General features: G+C 44.8%; 1 long non-coding RNA gene across 1 annotated transcript; it reads right to left on the bottom strand.

The window, feature by feature from the left end:
* Window positions 1–7,934: 7,934 nt before the first annotated feature.
* LOC132401641 (uncharacterized) lies at window positions 7,935–11,995 on the bottom strand. Its single transcript, XR_009514649.1, has 2 exons — window positions 10,032–11,995; window positions 7,935–9,038 (listed from the first exon to the last, which is right to left on the bottom strand). It is a non-coding gene; the product is annotated as an uncharacterized LOC132401641 (long non-coding RNA).
* Window positions 11,996–23,614: the final 11,619 nt, after the last annotated feature.

The raw sequence follows: 23,614 nt of genomic DNA, 5'->3' as shown, positions 1-23,614 counted from the left end.
TACTAATAAACACCTTTATCTTCAGTACCACCAGACTCCAAAGTATCAATCCATTTCTGCTAGTCTGTTAACCCAGTTACGGAGTACGAAACAATTGAGACAACCGGAACAACAATCGCAATAAATGGCTTCTTCCAGGATTTAGGGGCGGCGACGAGAAATCTGTGTTTCGACCAGCATTTTTGCAGTCTCTGTCCGTGAGATGGATCAGGGCGTAATGGACAACATAAGCAATAAATGGCAGGTCAAAGATTCAACAAGTTTCAAATTTGCGCGGCGATACCTCAAAGAATTTCTATCGCATTCCCTTAATCACCCGGCCACCATAATCACATGTTCCAAATATTTCAGAAGCAGCACTGATCCCCGAGTCGGAGAAATAGGACTGATCCTGAACTAAGAGTGGAAACTGCTGGAAATACGCAGCAGTTCTGTCAGAGTCTGTGGGGAACGAACAGAGTTCACCTTCAACTCGACAACCTTTTAGCCTGACCTCTGTGTTCTCACTTAATGGAGGGAAATTCACTTCGAGGGGGGCAGGGTTTCTGAACACACAACCACAAAACCCCAGAACCCCATGAGGGCCTCACTAGCATGCGAAACTCCCCAGATGCATTGGAGAAGGCTGTGCCAGGCCATTCGTCCCAAAAAACAAATCAAAACAGCCAAACATACCTAACTTGAACTTATCCAAGTGTATCTTCAAAACCTCCAATGCAATTGCCTCTACCACCACACTGGGTAATTCATTCCAGGCATTCCCCAATCTGTGAGAAAAAAATACCCTTCACATCCCGCTTAAAACTACCCCCTCCACTTTCAATATATGTCCACTGGTGTTAGACATTTCAATTCTGCGAAACAGATACTCTCTGTCCACTCTCCCAATGGCTCTCATAGTCTTGGAAAGCTCCTTTTGATCACCCCTCAGCGACGTCGCAGAGAAGATAACCCTGGTTTATGGAGGATGCCTTAATAGCACTTGCTTCCTAAACCAGGCAGCATCCTGGTAAATTTCTTCTGCATCCTCTCCAAAACGTCAACATGCTTACTACAGTGTGACAACTACAACTGCACGCAATACTCCAGATGTGGACAAACCAGGATTTTATAAAGTTGCAACATAACCTCTGGACTCCTGAAAATGCCTCGACTAATAAAAGCAAGCATTCCATATCTGTTTGAACCAACTTATCGAATTTGTCAAATGCCTTACTAAAATCCATATAGACAATATGCACTGCCCTTCGCTCATTAAAATTTCTCTTCAATTTGGCAAAAACGTCAATGTCGTTGCTAAGACACAAACTGCCATGCACAAAGTCATGCTGACTTTCCCGAATTACGTCAAATGCTCATATATCGGATCCCTAAGAATTTTATCCAGCAAATTCCCTACAACTGACGTGAAACTCCTCAGTCTATAGTTCCCAGGATTTTACTGTGTTCCCCTGTTAAGTAGCGGTACAACATCTAGCCACTTGCCAGTCCTCAGGGACCTCGCCTATAACTAGCTTTACTGGTCAGGGATAGTATCATGGCTATAGAAAGGGAGGACACTGCAGAGGGAGTGTCCACTGAGTAGGTGTGGGTGGAAGTCAGAAATAGGATCAATCACTGTGCTGGGAGTAGTCTATAGGGCCCTAAATAGCCCTTGAGACACCAAGGAGCAGATAAGCAGGCAGATTTTAGAATCGTGCAGGAAATACAGGTTTGTAGTTATGGGTGATTTCAACTTCCCTCAAATTGACTAGCAACTCCTGACTGCAAGGGGGATAGATGGGGCTGAATTTGTCAGGTGTGTTCAACAAGGCTTCCTGACACAGTATGTGGACCGCCCGACGAGAGGAGAGGCTATACTGGATTTATTTCTGTGTAATGAATCTGGTCAGGTGGCAGACCTCTTGGTGGGGGAGCATTTTGGTGAGAGTGACCACAACTCCCTTAGCTTCAGCATAGCTATGGAAAAGGATAAAAACAGACAAAATGGGAAAGTGTTTAACTGGGGAAGGACTAACTATGAATGGATGAGGCAGAAACTAGCGAGAGTAAATTGGAAACAGATGTTGAAGGGTGAAAGCACAGAAGTAATGTGCAGGAAGTTTAGGGACCACTTGAGCTGGGTTCAGGATAGGTTTGTTCCACTAAGACAAGGAAAAGTTGGTAAGAAAGGGGAACCATGGCTGATGAAACACATGAGGCAACTCGTCAAGAGGAAGAATGAAGCATATGCTAGAAATAAGAAGCAGGAAGCAGGAGGGGCTCATGAGAAATATAGGGTAGCCAGGAAAGAGCTTAAGAAAGGACTTAGGAGAGCTCAAAGGGGGCATGAGAAGGTCTTGGCATGTAGGATTAAGGAGAACCCTCAGGTGTTCTATGCGTATGTGAAGAACAGAAGGATGACAAGAATGAGGTGGGGCCGATAAAGGATAAAGAAGGCAACATGTTCCTGGAGGCGAAGGAGGTTGGGGAGGTCCTGAATGGATACTTTCCTTCATTACTCACAAGTGAAAGGCACCTTGATCAGGGTGGGGTAAAATAGAACAGGCCTGTGTGCTGGACAATGTGGAGATTAAGGAAGAAGAAGTGTTGGATCTTCTTAAAAATACCAAGATTGATAAGTCCCCAGGATCTGACGTGATATGCCCCAGGTTGCTGTGGTAATTGAGAGAAGAGATAGCTGGAGCAGCAGCTATGATCTTTGAATCCTCTTTGGCTGCAGGGGAGGTGCCGGAGGATTGGAAAATGGCAAATGTAGTTCCCTTGTTTAAAAAAGGTAATAGGGAGAATCCTGGGAACTATAGATCGGTGAGTCTTACGTCGGTGGTCTGCAAACAATTGGAAAAGATTTTTAAGGATAGGATCTACGGGCATTTGGAGAAGTAAGTCTACTCAAGGAGAGTCAACGAGGTTTTGTGAAGGGAAGGTCGTGCCTCACGAGCCTAATTGAGTTTTTGGAAGAGGTAGCAAAAGAACTTGATGAGGGTAGGGCAGTAGATGTGGTCTACATGGATTTTAGCAAGTCGTTTGACAAGGTTCCTCATGACTCATCCAGAAAGTCATGAGGCATGGGATTAGTGGAACATTGGCTGTTTAGGTAAAAAAAAAAGATTGGCTTACAGGAAGAAAGCAGAGGGTAGTAGTGGAAAGAAAATATTCTGCCTGGAGGTCAGTGACTAGTGGAGTGAGGCAGGGATCTCTCCTGGGACCCCTGATCTGTGTGATTTTTATAAATGACCTGGATGAAGAGGCGGAAGGATGGGTGAGTAAGTTTGCGGATGACATGAAGATTGGAGGAATTGTGGATGGAGCTGAAGGTTGTTGAAGGTTACAAGTGGATATAGACAGGATGCAGAGTTGGGCAGAAAAGTGGCAAATGGAGTTCAATCTGGATAAGTGTGAGGAAGGACAAACCAGAAGGTTTGTCGCATTTTGGAAGGACAAACCGGAGGTTGAGAACAGGGTTAATGGTCAATTACTTAAGAGTGTGGATGAACAGAGGGACCTTGGGGTTCATATCCATACACCCCTCAAGGTCGCTGCACAGGTTGATAGGATAGTTAAGAAGGTCTATGGGATGCTAGGCTTCATTAATAGAGTTCAAGAGTAGAGAGGTCATGTTGCAACTCTACAAATCTCTGGTGAGACCACACTTATAGAGTATTGTGTTCAGTTCTGGTCACCTCATTACAGGAAGGATGTGAAAGCTATGGAGAAGGTGCAGAGGATATTTACTAGGATGTTGCCTGGATTGGAAAACAAGTCTTATGAGGCAAGGTTAGCAGAGCTGAGACTTTTCTCTTTGGAGCGTAGAAGGATGAGAGGGGACGATAGAGGTCTACAAGATCATGAGAGGCATAGATAGGGTGGATATCCAGTACCTGTTTCCCAGGGCAGGAATAGCAAACACCAGAGGGCATATGTACAAAGTTAAGGGAGGGAAGTTTTGGGGAGACATCAGGGGTAAGTGTTTTTACACAGAGGTTTGTGGGTGCCTGGAATGACTTGCCAGGGATAGTGGTGGAGGCTAAAACATGAGGAGTATTTAAGAGCCTCTTGGACAGGCACATGGATGAAAGAAAAATAGAGGGTTACGGGGTAGTGTGGGTTTAGTACTTTTCTTTAAGGAATATATGGGTTGGCACAACATCGAGGGCTGAAGGGCCTGTACTGCGCTGTAGTGTTCTAGAGAGGACACAGGGTAATGGTAAAAGGCCTAGCAATTTCATCTCATTTGTCTTTCAATTACATGAGGTAATTCCCATCTATCCATGGTGACTTATCCACTTTAATACTCACGAGGAGGCCAACACTTTCTCCTACTTGACTTCTAAATGCCCTAACATGTTTATACACTCAACACTGATCTCCTGGTCCTCCATCTCTTACTATCTTTCCTTTCGGTTAGTCCTGACGAAGGGTCTGCTGCTGGAACTGGCCTGCTGTGTTCCACCAGCATTTTGTGAGTGTTGTTGTCCCCCATTTAGTCTCGTTTAGATACACCCTCTCTCTCATTTTCCCCTTATTCCTGATGTATGTAGATAATGCCCGGGGATACACATTAATCCTACTCCCAAAGGACTTTGCATGGACGTTCCTGGCTTTTCTAATTCCCTTCTTTAGTTATCTTCTGGCTTCTTTATATTTCTCATGTGCTTAGTTAGATACTACTTCTGGAAATGTCCATACTTTTGCTTTTGCTTCTTGAATACATTCATCACATCTCTGGGCATCCAAGATTCTCTTATCATTCCATCCCATTCCTTCCTTCTAACTAGAACGTATCTTTTCAGTACTCTGTTCAATTGATCTTCAAGCACCCTCTACACGTCTGATATGGACTTGTCCAATAAAAGGAGTTCCCAATTAACGCTAACATGAGGAAATCTGCAGATTCTGGAAGAAAGATTTGTAAGTGGGAGGGGGAGGGGGAGATCCGAAATGATAGGAGAAGACCAGAGGGGGTGGGATGAAGCTGAGAGCTGGAAAGGTGATTGGCAAAAGGGATGCAGAGCTGGGAGAAGGGAAAGGATCATGGGATGGGAGGCAGGGAGAAAGAAAGGGGGAGGGGAGCACCAGAGGAGCATGGAGAACAGGCAAAGAGTGATGGGCAGAGAGAGAAAAAAAGAGGAGGGGGGAAATAAATAAATCAGGGATGGAGTAAGAAGGAGAGGAGCGGCATTAACAGAAGTTAGAGAAGTCAATGCTCATGCCATCAGGTTGGAGGCTACCCAGCCGGTATATAAGGTGTTGTTCCTCCAACCTGAGTGTGGCTTCATCTTGACAGTAGAGGAGGCCATGGACAGAATGGGAATGGGACATGGAATTAAAGCGTGTGGCCACTGGGAGATCCTGCTTTTTCTGGCAGACAGAGCATAGGTGTTCAGTGAAACAGTCTCCCAGTCTGCGTCGGATCTCACCAATATATAAAAGGCCGCACCGAGAGCACCGGACGCAGTATACCACATCAGCTGACTCACAGGTGAAGTGTCACCTCACCTGGAAGGACTGTCTGGGGCCCTGAATGGTGGTGAGGGAGGAAGTGTAAGGGCAGGTGTAGCACTTGTTCCGCTTACAAGAATAAGTGCCAGGAGGGAGATCGGTGGGAAGGGATGGAGGGGACGAATGGACAAGGGAGTCACGTATGGAACGATCCTTGTGGAAAGCAGGAAGAGTGGGGGAGGGAAAGATGTACTAGGTGGTGGGATCCTGTTGGAGGTGGCAGAAGTTAGAGAATTATATGTTGGACCCGGAGGCTGGTGGGGTGGTAGGTAAGGACAAGGGGAACCCTATCCCTAGCGGGGTGGCAGGAGGATGGGGTGAGGGCAGATGTGCGTGAAATGGGAGAGATGCGTTTGAAAGCAGAGTTGATGGTGGAGAAAGGGAAGCCCCTTTGTTTAAAAAAGGAAGACATCTCCTTCATCCTGTAATGAAAAGCTTCATCCTGAGAGCAGATGCGACGGAGACAGAGGAATTGCAAGAAGGGGGTGGCATTTTTGCAAGAGACAGGGTGGGAAGAGGAATAGTCCAGGTCGCTGTGAGAATCAGTAGGCTTATAGTAGATATCAGTAACTAAGCCGCCTCCAAAGATGGAGAGAGAAAAATCAAGAAAGGGGAGGGAGGTGTCAGAAATGGACCAGGTAAGTTTGAGGGCAGGGTGAAAGTTGTAGGCAAAGTTTAATGAAGTAAATGAGCTCAGCATGCATGCAGGAGGCTGCGCCAATGCAGTTACAATGAAGGCACAATATTGGCTTTATTTCATTCGGAGATTGAGAGGAATTGATCTGTCACTAAAGACAGTTGCAAATTTCTACATATGTACTGTGGAGAGCATTCTAACTGGTTGCATCACTGCCTGGTACGGAGAGGCCAATGCACAGGATCGGAAAATGCTGCAGAAAGTTGTAAACTCAGTCAGCCCCTTCATGGGCACTGGACTCCACAGCATCCAGGGCACATTCAAAAGATGGTGCCACAAAAAGGTGGCATCCAGCATTAAGGACCCCCATCACCCAGGACATGACTTCTTCCTATTGCTACCATCAAGGAGGATGTACAGGACCCTGAAGACACACTCACTGTTTCAGAAAAAAAGCTTCCTCACATCCACCAGCAGATTTCTAAATGCACAATGAACCCATGAACACTTCCTCAGTATTTTCCCTCTTTTTGCACTACTATTTAAATGTAATTTTATATATACTAACTGTAATTTATAGTTTTTATTACTATGTATTGCAATGTACTGCTGTCATAAATCAACAAATTTCACACATATGCTGGCGATATTAAACCTGATTTGGATACACAAACACACAGTTGGGCTCAGACATACAACACTCCCACATTCCTCCCTTTGTGACACGGCTTGCTCATTGGCCCCCGGTATGAAGCTCAAACTGATGCAACACCTGCCCTTTAAATTCATGTCTGAGGGTGTGTTGTATCTGTTCACTGTTTGAGTTCAATATTAAATGAAAAGCATTGAACAGGAAGGAAGGTTTCAATACAAGAATAAAGATCTCCTCTGAAGGTATCTGTGGTCCTGGTGAGAGCGTACATGGGACACAGTGCACTGGTCTGGCCTCCCTCTCAGAGTCGGCCTGTGGGATGAAGGGGATGAGGTGAAGGCTTCCCAGATTGATTTGTGGGGGTGAGATAGTGTCCTCAGAGAGATTCCACTGACTGGGTCTGTTTCAAAATTAGAGAAATAAGAGGTGGTCTGACTGAGGCAGACACAGTCTCACAGATTATTGATAGCGTAGAGTCAAGAAAAATGTTTCCCCTGGCTGGGGTGAGGAACCAGAGGTCTCAAAATCTGAGGTCAGTTTAGCAGGACTGAGATAAGGAGAAATCTCTTCACCAAGGGTGCAGTGAATCTTTGGAATTTTCTCCACAAGGTTTCTAAATTCAAAGAGCAAATTTAGGGGCTCTGCGATGTTGCGGGGGAGCGGCGCGGAGGTCAAAGGTCAGGCATGTTCCGCGTGAAATGACCTGGTCCGATTGCACAGAGCACCGGAGCTCCACCGGCAGCCGCTGCAGTCTCCCAGCAGCAGGGGGTCGGGTGTGGATCCACGGCGGGGAACGCAGAAACATCTCCACTGAATCTTCACCTCTGCCATCGGAAGGATTCAAGAGCCCAGTCGGTGTCGCAGTCTTTACTCGAATGCGACTCCCAACCTCGGGCCTCACCCCAGACCGCTCCGAGCGCACAGCCGTCCCGCCCACTGACACCTCTTAGCCAATGAGAGCAGGCTTCTCCCAGCGGTACTCGCTGATTGGCTGTGAGTGCGTCTATGGGCGAGCAGCTGCGGTGAGCTGGAGATGTCTCGGTTTTTTCGCAGAATCAAAGTTCCCCGAAACTCAAAGTAAATTTTATTATCAGAGTACATATGTCACAATCTACAACCCTGAGATTAATTTACCTGCGGACATAGATAGATAGATACTTTATTCATCCCCAAGGGGAAATTCAACATTTTCCAGTGTCCCATACACTTATTGTAGCAAAACTAATTACATACAGTATTTAACTCAGTATAAATATGATATGCATCTAAAATCACCCTCCCAAAAAAACATTAATAAATAGCTTTTAAAAAGTTCTTAAATAGTTTACTAAAGTGCATTGAGTGGTAACTTAAGCTCAGTCCTAACCCCGGCACTTAACATGTCTTGCCCCTGGTGGTTGAATTGTAGAGCCGAATGGCGTTGGGGAGTAATGATCTCTTCATCCTGTCTGAGGAGCATTGCATTGACAGCAACCTGCCGCTGAAGCTGCTTCTCTGTCTCTGGATGGTGCTGTGCAGAGGATGTTCAGGGTTTTCCATGATTGACCGTAACCTACTCAGCGCCCTCCGCTCTGCCACCGATGTCATACTCTCCAGTTCTGTGCCCACAACAGAGCCCACCTTCCTTACCAGCTTATTAAGACTTGAGGCGTCCCTCTTCTTAATGCTGCCTCCCCAGCACGCCACCACAAAGAAGACGGCGCTCTCCACAACTGACCGATAGAACATCTTCAGCATCTCACTACAAACATTGAATGATGCCAGCCTTCTGAGGAAAGTACAGTCGACTCTGTGCTTTCCTGCACAGGGCATCTGTGTTGGCAGTCCAGTCTAGCTTCTCGTCTAACTGCACTCCCAGATACTTGTAGGTCTTAACCTGCTCCACACATTCTCCATTAATGATCACTGGCTCCATATGAGGCCTAGGTCTCCTAAAGTCCACCACCATCTCCTTGGTCTTGGTGATATTGAGACGCAGGTAGTCTGAGTTGCACCATATCACAAAGTCCTGTATCAGTTTCCTTTACTCTTCCTCCTGACCATTCCTGACATACCCCACTATACTCAGAAAATCCACACAATAGTAACTATAACTGGATCAGGGAAAAATCAATCGAAGTGCAAAAGACAACAAGCCACGCAAATGCAGATATAAGTCAATAGCAATAAATAATGAGACCTGAAATAACCGCAGCGGCTGCTGATGGATCTCCGGAGCTCTCACCGCTCCCCCTCCAATCCGACAGGCTGAAGGAAAAGGAAAACAAGGTGTAAAAGTAAACTCGTGTTTTTGAAAATAAGAAATAGGAGCATGCGTGGCTATTTGGCCCTTCGTGACTGTTCTGCCTTTCATTAGGAACATGCCTGACCTTTGACCTCAGCGCCACTTTCGTGCAGCGTTCCCATCACCGATGAGCCCTCAAATATGTCTAATAAATTTAGAAACCTTGTGGAGAAATTTTCAAAGATTCACCTCACTCTGAGTGAGGAAATTTCTCCCCATCTCAGTTGGTCTGAGGTGAGCTCAGATTTTAAGTCTATGAACCCTGGTTCCACACCACAGCCAGGTTCCTGCCCCAACTCTGTCAATATCCTGTGAGATTGTGTGTGTCTCTTACTCCTCCTATTCTGTGACAGGCCCAACGTGATCTGTCTCAGTCAAACCACCTCTGATTTCACTCATTTTGATACTTGTCCAGTGCGATGATTGTTTATGGGAACATCCCAGTGGACGGCAAATGATTGCAGTTATCCTTTGTTATTCAAGAACCTGATCGTCGAGGGTAGTAACTGTTTCCAGAACCTGGTGGTACGATTCCTGAGACTCTTGTACCTTCTACCTTCTGCATCAGTGAGAAAAGAGCCTGCCCTGGGTGGTGAAATCCCTAATGATGGATGCTGCTTTGCTATGACAGTGTTTCATGTAGATGTACTCAGTGGTTGGGAGGGCTCCACCGGTGATGTACTGGGCTGAATCCAATACTTCGTGTAGGTTCATCAGGAGGGCAATGTTATAATTTCATTATCGTGCCAAATCCTACCTGGATGACAGCGAGAGGGCCCCTCCCAGTCTGATCCTTGCTGCATGCCCGGAGATCACTCCCACAGGGTGCTGCCCCAGGATTACTGCAGTGGAGACGAGAGGGCCCCTCCCAGTCTGATCCTTGCTGCATGCCCGGAGATCACTCCCACAGGGTGCTGCCCCAGGATTACTGCAGTGGAGACGAGACGGTCACTCACCTCTTTGTGGTCTGTGGGCTGGCGAATATATGTGGAGAAAGATGCAAAGACCTGCGCCACAGCAGCTGCATGACAGAAGGATCACTGATCTTCAGGTAAAGGCATTGCATGGTTTATCCTTGTGAACATTTCATGGTGAATAAAGTTTGTTTTGATAAACTTCTGGGCTGCATCTAGAGTTGTGAAAACTGACCTTCCATTGGAGCTGGGACAGACATGGGTAAAGTCAGAAAGCTTCCTCAGGATTTCACAAAAAATATTTTCTGCCTTGTGAACTAGAATGTCCAGTCCTGTGTTTTTCCCTGCAGCCATGGGTCAGTCATCACCACTGCATCTGTCTCCTCACAGCACAATAGTGTCTCCACATCCCGAATTACCCAGCATGAGCTAATTTAATAGCTTCTTTCAATATTTACTAAATCCCACTTTTACACTCCAGTCTCACTCTCTTTAGACCTCGAGAAAAAATCAAAACACACTGTTGAATGATCTAAATGGGTCAGACAGCGTCTGTGGAGAGAAATGTACAATCGAATTTCCAGGTCGAGATCCTTCATTTGGACTGTCTCAACCCAAAATGTCGATTGTCCATTTCCCTCCACAGACACTGCCTGACCTGCTCAGTTCATCCAGCATCACGTTTCTTACTCGAGATTCCAGTATCTGCAGTCTCGTGCCTCTCTTTTCAGAACTTGCCCCTTTCAGTCACACCTCAGACTGAACCAAGCTCTTCTCTCCAGCTTCATTTCTGTTCTGCTTCTTCTTTAACCCATCACGCCTACTGGGGCACAGGCCACCAACAGCAGCTCGCCAGAGACCCCTGTCCAGGGCCGGGGGTTGATCAGGCCTGTGGCCTCTGATTTCACCACATGACTTCAATAGTCTTCCAGGGAAAGGTCCTTCCGATCCCACTTCACTTTTTCCACTGTATTACATGAGGTTATATCTCATTCCCCATCATAAGCAGGCCATTCGGTCCAGCTTCTATCAATTTCCCTGCTTCACAATCCTCTTCCCACCTACTCACCACACCCAGCAACAGTGCCCTGAATTCCTTGGTCCCTCATGTGTTTGTCTAATTTCTGCATTACCATCAATCTCAGCTGTCCCACTTCAAACACTCCTGTGGCACTGAGTTCCACATCCGCTTCCATAAGTTTCTTGTGGGATTTATTAAAATCCAACTGGAATTTCATCTCCCCATAAATAGAAATACTTTCTCCACCTGCATACAATCAAATACATCACTGATCTTAAATTCTCCCATCTTATCACCCTGATGTCATATCCAGATGAAAATGCACACCCTGTCCTGTCTTTCTTGTAAGTTTCATCCTCTCAGGAATGGCCTAACTTCCAGAAACTTTCCTTGTAATTTACCCATGGTTCTGTATTGTCCGTGCATGTGAGTGACTGCAGGAGAGGGAATTTCCAACACCTTGTAATGATTTGGATAAAGTTCAGGATGTGGACAGTAAGTCCAAGTCTAAACAGATTTGTGTTTTTATTTATTTCAGGAGGAAGCTCGTCAGAACAGGAGGTAGGACATGCTCTTCACTGAAACCCTATCTGGATTTGTAAAATAGTTCAAAATTGCAGTTTATAATAGCAGTTTAATATTTACAGGATTAACGATAATGTCCAGGAATTGACAATGACAGATGAGGCCCTAACGCTTGAAAAATTCGATCACCCCTATTTGTTGAACACAGTGCTGAGAGAAACACTTGCTGCCATTAATCAAGGTAAAACTTATGAAGATTCATTTCTCCTTGCTTATGAGACTCAGTTTAGTTCCAATTTGAGGCAAAGATTGGCTGTAATACTGGGCTGAAGGGGAACTGAAGTTTATTTCACATGAACCCCTCCAACTGGGAGGGATCACTGTCACATGGTCAGCTTGAGATGTCAGACCCCTGAACACACCAGCACAGGGCCACAATGCAATTAATACACAGGACCGTCAAATGAACCACTGTGTCCTGATCCCAGGCACATAGCACTAGCATGCCAAGACCTGAGTTTGAATCCTACCACAGGTGCTGGGAAATCAATACTGATTTGATGATATTGTAGGGAATAAAAGTAGGTATCATTGTGGTGACTGGGATTTTCAGAAAAATACACAAGTCCTTCATGTGCCTGCGAGTGCAGACTCTGATTGACGCAGATCTTCCCCTTCTCAATCAGCAACTCTCACTGTTGTTAGAGGCAGAACAGGGGAGCAGTAGTGATAGGGGACTCAATCATCAGGGGAACAGACAGGAGAATCTATTGATGTGAACAGGACACCCATTGGCTCAAAGGTGCCAGGGTCAGGGATGTCTTGGATTGTGTCTGCAGCATTTTAGAGAGGGAGGGAAAAGAGAAGATATCTCAGTATATTTTGACCCAATGATCTAGGAAGTAAAAACAAAGAGGCCCTGAAAATGGAATTTGGAGAGCTTGGTAGAAAGCTCAGAGCAGTACCTCCACGGTTGAAATTTCTGGATTGCTGCCTATGCCACATACTGGTGAGGGTAGAAACAGGACAATTTGGCAGATTAAAGATGGCTGAGAAGATGGTACAGGGGGCAAGACTGCAGGTTCTTGGATCACTGGTATCTCTTCTGGTGGAGGTATAACCTGCTCAAAAGGGATGTGTTGCCCATTGACCTGAGGGAGAACAATATTCTCACAGAGAGGTTTGATGGAGCTTTAAACTAATTTGGTGGTGGTGGTGGGGGCGGGGTGTTTGGGGACTGGAGTGAAAGGATAGGACTGATGGCAAAAATGCAAAGATAGCATGCAATCAGACAGCCAGATAGGGCGGACAGATGACAGGACAAAATTGCAGCCAGCAGGGTATCAGTGCATTAGGGATGCAGAATTAAAAAGGGTAGCAGATACAGTACATAAAGTGTTATATCTCAATGCATGAAGTATGAGAAATAAAGTGGATGATCTTGATGCTCGATTACAGATTGTCAGGTATGATGTTGTGGCCATCATTGAATCGTGGCTGAAGAATGGTTGTAGTTGGGAGCTGAATTTTCAAGGTTACACAATGTATAGGGAGGTATAGGAAGGTAGGCAGAAGGGGTGACGTGACTCTACTAGTAAATCAGTAAAAAGATATGATGTAGGATTGGAAGATGTTGAATCCTTGTGGGTTGAGCTAAGGAACTGCAAAAGTAGAAATGACACAGACTGCAGTCATATACAGCATCTTAATAGTAGGTGGAAAGTGGGCCACAGATTACAACTGGAAATAGAAAAGGCCAATGAAAAGTTATAATATTCATGGGAAATTTCAACATGCAGGTCAATTGGGAAAATTAGGTTGGCAATGGATCTCAAGTGAGTGAATTTGTTGAATGCTATGTGATGGCAGTTTGATGTTGAGCCTCCTAGGGGATCAGCTCTCCTGGATTGGGTGTTATGTATTGAACCAGAGGTGATTAGGGAACTTAACGTTCAAGAACACTTAGGAGGCAGTGCTCATGCCATGACTGAGCTCAACCTGAAATTTGATAAGCAATTAAAGTCTGACATAGCAGTGTTTCAGTTGAGTTAAGGAAATTACAGTGGTCTGAGGAGCTGGTCAAAGTAAGTTGGAAGAAGATGCTGGCAGGGATGACAGCAGAACAAAAATTGTGATCGTTTCTGGGAAAATGAGGAAGGTGAATGATAGATGTATTCCAAAAATAAATACTCATATGGCAAAATAGTACAACCATGACTGACAAGGGAAGACAAGCTAACCTATAAGCAAAAGAGAGGACAAACAACAAAGCAAAAAATAGCAGGAAGACAGAGGATTGGGAAGCTTTTAAGTACCTACAGAAAGCAACTAAAAGAATGATTGGGAGGGGAAAAAAGAAATATGAAATTGAATTGAATTGACTTCATTACTTACGTTCTTCATATACACACGGAGTAAAAATCTTTATGTTACGTCTCTGTCTAAATGTGCAATTTATAGTAATTTATTATAAATGATAGGTATAACATGCTCATCAATATAACATAGAGATAGAGTTGTCTCAGCACAAGTTAAGCAGTCTGATGGTCTGGTGGAAGAAGCTGGCCCGGAGCCTGTTGCTCCTGGCTTTTATGCTGTGGTACCTTATCCCCGATGGTAGCAACTGGTACAGTTTGTGGTTGGGGTGATTCATGTCTCCAATAATCCTTCGGGCTCTTTTTATACACCTGTCTTTGCAAAACAAGCTTGCAAACAATATCAAATTATTTTTCAAGTAATGTAACAAAATAAAATAGAGATGAGAATGGATATAATACCACTAGAAAATGAGATCAGATATATAATAACGGGAGATAAAGAGATGGCAGATGAACTACATGAGTATTTTTCATCAGTCTTCACTGTGGAAGACACTAGTACTGTTCCAGATGTTGAAGGGTGCGAGGGAAGAGAAGTGAGTGCAATTACTGTAACAAGGGAGAAGGTGCTCAAAAAGCTGAAAGACCTGAAGCTACACAAGTCACCTGAACCAGATGAACTGCATCCTAGTGTTCTGAAAGAGGTAGCGGTAGACATTATGGAGGCATTAGTAATGATCTTTCAAAAATCACTGGGCCTTGGCATGGTGCCAGAGAACTGGATAATTACAGATGTCACTCAACGCTTTTAGTAATGAGGAAGGCAGCAGAAAGGAAGTTACAGACCAGTTAGCCTCACCTCTGTGCCTGGAAAGAAGTCAGTGTCAATTGTTAAGTATGAGGTGATGGAATATTTGGTGACACTGGACAAGATAGGACAAGTCAGTATGGCTTCCTTAAGGGAGTATCTTGCCTGACAAACCTGATGGAATTCTTTGAGGAGATTACAAGTAGGATAGATAAAGGGGATGCAGTGGACGTTGTATATTTGGACTTTCAGAAGGCCTTTGACAAGGTGCCACACATGAAGGTGCTTGCCAAGTTAAGAGCTCATGTTATTACAGAAAAGTTATTGGCATGGTTAGAACATTGCCTGATTGATATGAAACAGCAAATGAAAGTAAAGGGTCCCCTTCCTGTTAGGCTGCCAGTGACTAGTGGTGTTTCTCAGGGGTCGGGGTTGGGACAGCGTCTTTATGTTGCACATCAAGATTTAGCTGATGGAATAGATGGCTTTGTTGCCAAGTTTGCAGATGATACAAAGATTGGTGCAAGGCCGGTAGTGTTGAGGAAACAGGTAGGCTGCACAAGTACTTCGATGAGGAGAATGGGCAAAAAAGAGGCAAATGATATACAATGCTGGAAAATTCATGGTCATGCACTTTGGTAATAGAAATAATGTGCAGATTATTTTTTTCAATGGGGAGTAAATCAAAAAGTCTGAGATGCAATTGGGCTTGGAAGTTCTTCTGCAGAACACCTAATAAAGCTGAAAGAATGGCTAGTAAATCCCCGGGTCCAGATGGTCTGCATCCGAGGGTTCTAAAAGAGGTGGCTCAGGAAATTGCGGATGCATTGGTAATCATTTTCCAATGTTCCTTAGATTCAGGATCAGTTCCTGAAGATTGGAGAGTGGCTAATGTTATCCCACTTTTCAAGAAGGGAGGGAAGGAGAAAACGGAGAATTATCTCCCTGTTTGCCTAACGTCAGTCGTGGGGAAGATGCTTGAGTCCATTACTAAGGACGAAATAGTGGCACATCTAGATGGCAGAAATAGGATTAGGCCGAGCCAGCATGGATTTACCAAGGGCAAATCATGCTTGACTAATCTGTTGGAGTTTTTTGAGGGTGTAACAAGGATGTTAGAAAAGGGTAAGCCAGTGGATGTTGTGTATCTAGATTTTCAGAAGGCATTCGATAAGGTGCCACATAGGAGATTGGTGAGTAAAATCAGAGCTCATGGCATTGGGGGCAGGGTTTCAACATGGAGAGAAAACTGGTTGGCAGATAGAAAGCAAAGGGTAGCAGTGAATGGGTGTTTCTCGGACTGGCTGGAGGTGACTAGTGGGGTACCACAGGGCTCTGTATTGGGACCACAGCTCTTTACGATTTATGTCAACGATTTAGATGAGGGCATTGAAAACTATATCAGCAAGTTTGCTGACGATACTAAACTGGGTGGCAGTGTGACATGCGAAGAGGACGTTAGGAGAATACAGGGAGACTTGGATAGGCTGGGTGAGTGGGCAGATACTTGGCAGATGTCATTCAAAGTGAATAAATGTGAAGTTATCCACTTTGAAAGCAGGAACAAGAGGGCAGAGTATTGTCTGAACGGTGTAGAGTTAGGTAAGGGAGAAATGCAAAGAGACCTAAGAGTCCTAGTTCACCAGTCAATGAAGGTGAATGAGCAAGTGCAACAGGCAGTGAAGAGGGCAAATGGAATGTTGGCCTTTGTTACAAGGGGAATTGAGTACAAGAGCAAGGATGTCCTTTTGCATTTGTACAGGGCCCTGGTGAGACCACACCTGGAATATTGTGTACAGTTTTGGTCTCCAGGTTTAAGGAAGGACATTCTTGCAATTGAGGAAGTGCAGCGTAGATTCACTTGGTTGATTCCTGGGATGGCAGGGCTGTCTTACGCAGAGAGATTGGAGAGATTGGGCTTGTACACGTTGGAATTGAGGAGATTGAGAGGGGATCTGATTGAAACGTTTAAGATAATTAAAGGATTTGATAGGATTGAGGCAGGAAATATGTTCCAGATGTTGGGAGAGTCCAGTACCAGAGGGCATGGATTGAGAATAAGAGGTCAGTTATTTAAAACAGAGTTGAGGAAGAGCTTCTTCTGCCAGAGAGTTGTGGAGGTGTGGAATGCACTGCCTCGGAAGACGGTGGAGGCCAATTCTCTGGATGCTTTCAAGAAGGAGCTAGATAGATATCTGATGGATAGGGGAGTCAAGGGATATGGGGACAAGGCAGGGACTGGGTATTGATAGTGAATGATCAGCCATGATCTCAGAATGGCGGTGCAGACTCGAGGGGCCGAATGGTCTACTTCTGCGCCTATTGTCTATTGTCTAACACCTGAAAATTTAACCCATAGGTACAGTCAGTGAAGAGGAAGGCAAATGCAATGTTAGCTTTGAATTTAAGAGATTTAGAATACAAGAGCAGGGGTGTGATGCTGAGGCTTTATAAAGCACTGGTGAGGCCTCACCTTGAGTATTGTGAGCTCCTCATCTAAGAAAAGATGTGCTGGCCTTGGGGATTCTCGCCCAGATCCCCGTGCGGCAGAGGGATTTATTATCCCACTCAACCCTATTCTCCACCCGATCAGGGGGTCGCGCTGCCCGAGTTGGAAAGGGACTTGGGTGTCCATGTGCAGGATTCACTAAAGATTAACTTGCAGTTTGAGTCAATGGTAAGATCAGCAAACTCATTGTTAGCATTCATTTCGAGAGGATTAGAATACAAGAGCAAGGATGTAATGCTGAGCTTTTATAAGGCATTAGTCAGAACACACGTGGAGTATTGTGAGCAGTTTTGGGTCCCATATATCGAAAAAGATGTGCTGATATTGGAAAGGGTCCAGGAGGTTCACAAGATTGATTCCGGGAATGAAAGAGTTAACATATGAGGAGTGTTTGATTGTTCTGGGCCTGAACTTACTGGAGTTTAGAAGAATGGCTGATTTATTATCCCTCTCAACCCTATTCTTCCGCCTCCTCCCCATAACTTTTGATGCCCTGACTAATCAAGAAGTTTACCTGTCAACTTCTGGCTTAAAAATCAAACAAGAGAAAATCTGCAGATGCTGGTAATCCAGCAGCACAGGTCCTGATGAAGGGTCTCACCAGATCTCTCTGAAACCTGCCTGGAGAGTGTTGATGTTGGGAGGATGTTTCCTGTAGAGAGTGAGTCTAGGACCAGATAGCACAGCCTCTGACTATAGGGATGTCCATTTAGAACAGAGATGAGGGGGAATTCCTTTAGCCACAGGATAATGAATCTACCACAGGCAACTGTGGAGGCCAACTAACTGAGTACATTTAAAGTGGAGCAACACACACAAAATGCCGGATGAACTCAGCAGGCCAGGAAGCATCTATGGAAAAGAGTAAACAGTCGATGGTTTGGGCTGAAACCTTTCATCAGAACCTGTGTTGCTTAAGGGTCCCTGCAAATTCTTCCCCTGTCCCAATGAGGGGCAGATCGGTGGGAAGGGATTGGGGGGGGAACCGATCTCCCTCCTGGCACTTATCCTTGTAAGCGGAACAAGTGCTACACCTGCCCTTACACTTCCTCCCTCACCACCATTCAGAGCCCCAGACAGTCCTTCCAGGTGAGGTGACACTTCACCTGTGAGTCAGCTGGTGTGGTATACTGCGTCTGGTGCTCCCAGTGCGGCCTTTTATATATTGGTGAGACCCGATGCAGACTGGGAGACTGTTTCACTGAACACCTATGATCTGTCTGCCAGAAAAAGCAGGATCTCCCAGTGGCCACACATTTTAATTCCACGTCCCATTCCCATTCCGATATGTCTATCCATGGCCTCCTCTACTGTCAAGATGAAGCCACACTCAGGCTGGAGGAACAACACCTTATATACCGACTGGGTAGCCTCCAACCTGATGGCATGAACATTGACTTCTCTAACTTCCGTTAATTCCCCTCCTCCCCTTCTTACCCCATCCCTGATATATTTAGTTTTTCTCCCTCTCCTCTTTTTTTTCTCTCTGCCCATCACTCTGCCTGTTCTCCATCTCCCTCTGGTGCTCCCCTCCCCCTTTCTTTCTCCTGAGGCCTCCCGTCCCATGATCCTTTCCCTTCTCCAGCTCTGTATCCCTTTCGCCAATCACCTTTCCGGCTCTCACTTTCACCCCACCCCCTCCGGTCTTCTCCTATCATTTCACATTTCCCCCTCCCCCTCCTATTTTCAAATCTCTTACTATCTTTCCTTTCATTATTCCTGACGAAGGTTCTCGGCCAGAAATGTCGACAGTGCTTCTCCCTATAGATGCTGCCTGGCCTGCTGTGTTCCACCAACATTTTGTGTGTGTTACCATAATGCTGCTAGGATTAGAGGCTGTGTGTTAGAAGCAGAGTTTGGACAAACTTGGGTTGTCTTCTCTGAAATGGTAGAGGCTAAGGGGAGATCTGATAGAGGTCCATAATATCACAAGAGGCATAGATCGAGACGACAAACAAAATGCTGGAGGAACTTAGCAAGTCAGGCAGCATCAATGGAAATGAATAAACAGTCGGGCCAAGACCCTTCATCGGGACTCAAGTTGCCTGACCTACTTAGTTTAGCCAGCACTTTGCTCTGGATCTCTAGCATCTGCTGACTCGCTTGTGTTTAGAGTAGACAGACAGTATTATTTTCCATGGTTGAAATGTTTAATACCAGAGGGCTTGCATTTAATGTGAGAAGGTGTAATTTCAAAGGAGATGAGAGAAGCAAGTATGTTTACATAGAGAGCAGTTGGTGCTGATATTGTGCTGACTGGTGTGCTGGTAGATACAGACACATTAGAGACATTTAAAAGATATTTGTATAAGCACATGAATGTGAGGAAAATGGAAGGATATGGACATTGTGTAGGCAGATGGGAGTTGTTTCATTGACCATTTAATGACTAATTGGTTTGCACAAAATTGTGGGCCAAAGGGCCCGTTTCTGTGCTGTACTGTTCTATCTTCTATGTTCTAAACATTTTTTAACTGTGCTCCTGAATTAATACATAGAAATATAGAACAAAGAACAATACAGCACAGTACAGGCCATTCGGCCCACAATGTTGTGCTGACCCTTAAACCCTGCCCCCATATAACCCCCACATTAAATTGCCCCATATACCTGTCCAGTAGTCTCTTAAATTTCACTAGTGTATTTGCCTCCACCACTGACTCAAACAGTGCATTCCACGCACCAACCACTCTCTAAGTAAAAAAACCTTCCTCCAAAATCCCCCCTCAACTTTCCACCCCTTACCTTAAAGCCATGTCCTCTTGTATTGAGCAGTGGTGCCCTGGGGAAGAGGAACTGGCTGTCCATTCTATCTATTCCTCTTAATATCTTGTATACCTCTATCATGTCTCCTCTCATCCTACTTCTCTCCAGAGAGTAAAGCCCTAGCTCCCTTAATCTCTGATCATAATCCATACTCTCTAAACCAGGCAGCATCCTGGTAAATCTCCTCTGTACCCTTTCCAATGCTTCCACATCCTTCCTATAGTGAGGCGACCGGAACTGGACACTGTACTCCAAGTGTGGCCTGACCAGAGTTTTATAGAGCTGCATCATTACCTCGCGACTCTTAAACTTTATCCCTAGACTTATGAAAGCTAACACTCCATAGGCTTTCTTAACTACCCTACCTACCTGTGAGGCAACTTTCAGGGATCTGTGGACATGTACCCCCAGATCCCTCTGCTCCCCCACACTCCCAAGTATCCTGCTGTTTACTTTGTACTCTGCCTTGGAGTTTGTCCTTCCAAAGTGTACCACCTCACGCTTCTCCAGGTTGAACTCCATCTACCACTTCTCAGCCCACTTCTGACAGGCAGACAGACAGACGGATATACTTTATTGATCCCGAGGGAAATTGGGTTTCATTACAGCCGCACCAACCAAGAATAGCATAGAAAGATAGCAATATAAAACCATAAATAATTAAATAATAATAAGTTAATCATGCCAAGTGGAAATAAGTCCAGGACTAGCCTATTGGCTCAGAGTGTCTGACACTCCGAGGGAGGAGTTGTAAAGTTTGATGGCCACAGGCAGGAATGACTTCCTATGACGCTCAGTGTTGCATCTCGGTGGAATGAGTCTCTGGCTGAATGTAATCCTGTGCCTGACCAGTACATTATGGAGTGGATGGGAGACATTGTCCAAGATGGCATGCAACTTGGACAGCATCCTCTTTTCAGACACCACCATCAGAGAGTCCAGTTCCACCCCCACAAAATCATTGGCCTTATGAATGAGTTTGTTGATTCTGTTGGTGTCTGCTACCCTCAGCCTGCTGCCCTAGCACACAACAGCAAACATGATAGCACTGTCCACCACAGCCTCGTAGAATATCCTCAGCATCGTCCGGCAGATGTTAATATCCTATCAATATCTCTCTGCAATCTTCAACAATCCTCTACACTATCCACAATACCACCAACCTTTGTGTCGTCTGCAAACTTGCCAACCCACCCTTCTACCTCCATATCCAGGTCATTACTAAAAATCATGAAAAGTAGAGGTCCCAGAACCAATTCTTGTGGGACACCGCTAGTCACCACCCTCCAATCTGAATGTACTTCGGATTGTACCTCTGCTTTCTGCAGGCAAGCCAAGTCTGAACCCACCTGGCCAAACTTCCCTTCTGACTTTCTGAACAAGCCTACTGTGTGGAACCTTGTCAAATGCTGCCTAATCTAATATTAATTCAGAACACAGAACATTGCAGATATTCCCCAGTTTCTCAATTGTCAGATTGTATTATACTGTCATCATGAAATAATTCAACATTATTATGCCCTGATCACTATAAATGTAAGATTATCCTTGATCAATTTTGTATTGCATGTGAAATATCGTAAATATTTGTAGGCTAGTCTCCAAAATTCTACTGTGAAGGGGAGTTTAAGTGAAAAATATATGGGGAAAAGTGATGCACATGTGTAATGGAGCATAAACTTGTAAGTAATTGTTAATTGTTTGGTTTTAGCTGCCTGAATCAGAGAAAATCGCAAAAACTGTGCCCAGTTTTCTGGTTCTTTGGACTGGCTGATTAGCAGACTGGAGAGATAAGAAGCCTCATATGGTGCGTATGAATCCTTCACAATCACAACATTATTTGGCAGCTGATAAGCAGGTTATTTTGCCATTCAAAGGTGTGCTTTACATTCAAAAGGTATTTTGAATAGCTTGTGTAGTACTAAAAGCAACATGGTAGGCACTTTCAAAGATTGAATAATTTACCTCAATATTCTGTTTAATTAATCTTCTGGGCTGAATTCTGTTTAGAGGTTTGGATTCTACAACAGTTTTATTTTGATAAGTTGCCAAAAGGTACTGGGAGCAGGTTTAGTTTACCAGCTGCTGCTTTCGTGCCTGAAATGCAAGCTGGCAACATCTAACAGAAAGTTGCAAGCAACATACTATCATTCCCAACCTGTCTGCTGAATTTCCAGAGGTGCCTGTAAATAAGAAACAATCGAAGGAGTAATCCATTCAGCTCCTTGTACATGCCCCATCATTCAGTAAGATCAAATCTTATATTTACCTCACTTTGCTGCACTAATCTTATAGCTATTGATTTCCTTCCCATCCAAAAATCTTTCAGCCCCTCCCTTGTAAATGCTCAGTGACTGAGCCCTCTTGAATGGAGAATTACAAAGGTGATGTCTCTCATCCAAAGCCTTAAATGGCCAGCCTCTTATTTTAACACTGATCCCGATGGTAAAGGGCCTCAGTTTTCAGTGTGAGGCTGTAATCTAGTTAGTGAATAAATTGTAGATAACAAAGGCAAATAGGATGTTGGCCTTTATTACAAAGGGTGTGGAATTGATGGGTAGTAGAATGTGGCTACTGCTGCACAGGGCTCAGATCTCATCAACACATACAAAATGCTGGTGGAACGCAACAGGCCAGGCAGCACCTACAGGGAGAAGCACTGTCAACATTTCAGGCTGAGACCCTTCATCAGGACTAACTGGAAGGGAAGATAGTAAGAGATTTGAAAGATCTCATCTGAGTGCAGCATTCTACTTTGCCTCCTTATTTAAGGAAAGAATAATTGCCTTGGAGAAAAGTTTAAAGAAGGTTCACACAATTGAATCCAGGTATGAAGAGACTAATGAAGGAAAAATAAGCAGATTGCTGCCAAGCTCTCTGGAGCTTTTATTGCAATATGTAAGAGTGTCTGGGAACTTGACAGGAAGCATGCGGTTTTCTCTAGTGGGGGACTCTAGAATTAGAGGACACAGTCACAGGATAGGGCATTTAGGCAGGGAGGCAAAAGAATTTTTAAGGTTGTGGGTCTCTAGAACTCTTTTCTCATTAAACATCTTAATGTTAAGATTAATTCCCTGAAAGCCTAAAAAATTATGGTTATAGAAAACAGGCAGGATCAGATTTGATATTGCAAGGTGAAGTAGGTTTTGAGGAAGCATGTTTATAGGGTCATGAAGCATGGAAACAGGCACTATGGCCCACCGTGTCCACTCTGACCATCCAAGGACCAATTTACGCTCATTCCATTTATCCTTTCCCTCTGGCATTGCTATTAAATCCATCGACAACCCAGTTCTCATGCGGGCATCCCTACACTGGGATTCACTTGGCTAATTAATCTCACATGGCAGCATGTCCTTGGGGTGTGGGAAGAAACCAGAGCACCAGTGGGTAATGTCTGGCCATAGAGAAAACATGGAATCACACAGCAGCTGAGGTTGTAAGTGAACCCAGGCCTCTGAAGCTATGAGGCAGGTGTATTAACTGTTGTGCTGGTCTGCTCCCTACTCCTGCTCCTAGTAAGGGAGTTGTAGAACACTACAGCACAGACATAGGCCATTTGGCCCATCTAGTCTGCACAAGTAAAAATCTGTCTTCTCCCATTGACCTGAACCTGGATCCCCAATCCATTCGAAAGACCCATTGTTGACATTCCGATCTGGTGACCCCGCTGTTCAC

This window comes from Hypanus sabinus, chromosome 11, assembly GCF_030144855.1.
Source record: "Hypanus sabinus isolate sHypSab1 chromosome 11, sHypSab1.hap1, whole genome shotgun sequence".
NCBI classification, from domain to species: domain Eukaryota; kingdom Metazoa; phylum Chordata; class Chondrichthyes; order Myliobatiformes; family Dasyatidae; genus Hypanus; species Hypanus sabinus.
The sequence above is the reverse complement of the archived record's forward strand: the minus strand, read 5'-3'. Positions and strand labels throughout refer to the sequence as shown.